The following is a 3,701-nucleotide window of genomic DNA, read 5'->3' on the forward strand; positions in this document are numbered from 1 at the left end:
GCTCAAGGAGAAGCAGTTGAAGATACCTGAAGGTCTCAAATTCCCCATGGTACAAGAGCTGAACGGAAAGCCATACTGCAAATGGCATAACTCGCTCTCCCATGCCACCAACGACTGCAGGGTGTGGCGTCAGCAGATCCAAATGGCGATAGAACAAGGACGTCTGATTTTCAACCAGTACGCCATGAAGGTCGACACCCAACCCTTCCCCGCCGTTAACATGGTGGAATGCACTTACCCTGAAGGTTGCCAGCCAGGATCCTCGTTCAGCATCAACATGGTAGGACTTGGACACCACGCTGGCAAGGATGGAGACGAGGGCAGCTGCTCTCGTAGCAAGGACACAGAGGAGGCCGCTCCACGCGATCGGCTCCGTCATGATGGCAAGCGCTACGTCACAGAGGGAGAAGTGAAGAACATAAGATATCAGCGACCCCTCTCTGATCACCTCCTCAACAAGTATGTGAGTCAGTCTGACCAACGCCGAGGATCCAGCGATGATGATGAAAGAGATCGTCTGGCTAGAGAAGCCAGAAGACATCGTCGGCATGATCGCGATGAGGAGGAGTACGAGCGCCGTGCCAAGGAAAAGACAAGGGAGCAAGGCGACGAAGATAGGCATTGGGACTGCCCCTTCTTCAGACATTGCTGGGATTCAGGAATGAGCCGATTGCCCACAATCGGCAATTGCCCAGAATGCAACCAGAAGAAGAAGGAGGCAGCCAACGTGTCCGTATTCAAACGTCTAGGGCCTCTCCCAACACAAAGCAAACGCGCTGAGTCCCCTCGTTTGGAAGATCTCGAGGATTCAGAAGACGAGGGAGAAGAAGAAGAAGACAGGTACCACCGTCCAAGGTGGTGCCCTGATGGACTCAGCCGTTCCCAAAAGCGTAGGGTTCAGCGATTACGTGGCTTGGAGGAAGCCGAAAGGTTATACCTGCATACGCTAAGGAAGGCGCGACCTGATCTGGCTGCGAAAGTTCAGCGAACCCTGGATGAAGAGGGTCGTCCACGGAAAATGGAGTGGCGCCCCAAGCAAAGGAAAGCCGATGATGAAACATCGGCTGGCACAAACATGGTGTTCATCCTCCCTTCGGAGTTCAGTGCTCCAGGATTAGACGAGGCACCTGTGGCACAACTTGACTGCGGCCCACGGCCGGTTATCTTTGAGAAGCCACGAGAAAGAAGCTACAGACATCTGAAGGCCCTGTACTTGCGATGTTACATCGATGGGAGGCCTGTCAATAAGATGCTGGTGGACACCGGAGCGGCAGTCAACATTATGCCATACTCTATGCTACGTCGGTTGGGACGCTCTAGCTCGGATCTGATCAAGACCAACGTAACATTGAGTGATTTCAATGGCCAAGCATCTGACGCACAAGGTGTCCTGAACGTGGATCTGACCGTAGGAAGGAAAACTATCCCTACGACGTTCTTCATCGTCGATAGCAAGAGCACCTATGCTGTTCTGCTAGGAAGAGATTGGATCCACGCCAACTGTTGCATTCCCTCCACGATGCACCAATGCATAATACAGTGGGATGGAGATGAGGTAGAGGTCGTCCAGGCCGATGACTCAGCCGAAATTTCAACGGCTGGCATGAACGCGTGGGAAGCAGCAGGCCAAGAGCCACTCTCAGGTATCAATTTGGACGACTGCGAGCGCATCGACGTGACAAAGGGCAGGGTTAGGCTGGTCTTATCCACTGGCCTAACCGAGTAGCAAGAACAAATCAATGAGAAACGTGGCGAGGCCGATCCTTTGGATCGGCCCCAAGGATCTATGAAGGAACATTACAGAGCCTTCATTGAGCGCTTCAATCAGTATGGAGGCCGATTCTAGCAATCGGCCAAAATTATCCTCACCACATGTTCTGCTTGTGTTCGACATTGATCCTACTGGAGCCGACGTACAAATTACAGAGCCGATATCTACTGTTCCCTGACAGATTCGGCTCGGGGGGCACCTGAACACGATGAATATGTGAACATGCACAGGAGAACATGTGTGCAGTAAAATATTGGGGCCGATAGGAAAAATCGGCCAGTAAAAAAAAAATTACAGCCGATGCAAGGGCATCGACTTTAGAACTAAGAAATGAAGCCGATGCGCAGCCATCGACTCTAGTGCAATTATACAAGGTCTACCGGATTCGGGTTCCTGAACTTTCTTGTCGAGGATTTTCAGCCCTTGGTGCTAGTTCAGTAGTGTTGACAGAAGAGGTATATCGGCTTTCGAAGGAAGAAAGGTGATCGGCTTTGGTGCATCCTCACTGACATTCTCGCCTCGAGTAAGGCTCGGGGGGCAGCAGACCTGTTAAATGCTCTGTTTAGGAGCCGATTGGGGTACCATCGGCTGATCTTTCGTCGCAACCTTCTTCACAAAATGATGAGTGTTTGAAGAAGACCATTAGGTTTGGTTGGAAGAGTTCAAAGGCTTTCCTGAAGACTCTACATTATCCACCAGATCTCAAAATCATCAGTTGAAGAATGGAAGGGTGAATTTTAAAAGGACCGATGCGTTGCTATCGGCTCATTACGCATTGGCTAAAGGGACAGATCGGCAAGATCAGTATGAGAGGAAATCGGCTAAATTAAGCTCAAAGGAAATCGGCAAAATCAAATTGGGAGAAGTTCTTCATTGATAGGCAAGATTTCTTACATAAAGAGCTGATTGCTCTCAAAAGGAAGTACTAGGGGATACATTGCCCCATCTACTACTACTGGTCCTATACTAAAGGTCCTATCTACGGGCCATCGCTGTCGGCGCTACTCCCGGCGGGCTCGTCGTCGCTGCTCCAGTGGCCACCGACCGGGCCCTCATTGTCCTCGTCCTCCTCGTCAGCGTCATCGTCGTCGCTGTCGAAGTCGCTGAGGTTCCCCGGCCAGGGGCAGAACCGTTTGGCCGGCGGCTCGTCGGAGGAGGTGTCTTCCTCCTCCTCCTCCTCCTCTTCCTTCTCCTCTTCCTCCTCCTCGGAAGAGGTGAAGTCGCAGGAGAAGCGATCGTCGTCGCTCTCCTCCTCCGTTTCCCCGTCGGCGAGGAAGCGGAGGTCGCTTTCCCCGTCGGTCAAGGACTTGTCGTCCTCAGACCAGACGGAGAAGTCATGGTTGGGCTCCTCCCCGGCCTCGATGGCGCGGCGGGTGTTGGCTGCGTGGACCTCCGCCGGGTTCGGCTCCGGCGTCGGCTCGCGGGAAGAGGAAGACTGGGTGGAAAGATCCGATGGGGCAGAGGAGGAAGAAGACATGGTGGCGCATGAGGGCTTTTGGAGTGCTAATGCGAAGGGGATGCGGAAGTAAACTGTTCGGAGCGGTTAAATAAAAGGGGATATAGTGGAAATTCAATGCCACAGCAGTTTCCGAGGAAGTGGTGCCTAAAAGAAAAAAAATACTGCCAGGTCACGCGGAGAAGTTGAGAAGGCAAGGCATCATGATGAAGGATACTCCAACGGTTCTGCCACGACATGACCCGACGAAGAAAAAGCAGAGTGATTTTGGAATTACCAATTCCAAAACCAGGGGGGCATGTGTAACACCAGAATTTGACCGAGTCAGAGGTGGGCCGCGATCAAGATGGATTTGAAGAATATACATGGAAGAAATACGTGAATCGGCCTGTTTATGCAAAGTTTGGGCTAGTTGGCCCGTGTATCTGTAATATAGTAGGATACGTATCGTTTAGGTCGAGTTTGTCTCGTGCA

Source organism: Lolium perenne, chromosome 7 (assembly GCF_019359855.2).
Source record: "Lolium perenne isolate Kyuss_39 chromosome 7, Kyuss_2.0, whole genome shotgun sequence".
Lineage (NCBI taxonomy): Eukaryota > Viridiplantae > Streptophyta > Magnoliopsida > Poales > Poaceae > Lolium > Lolium perenne.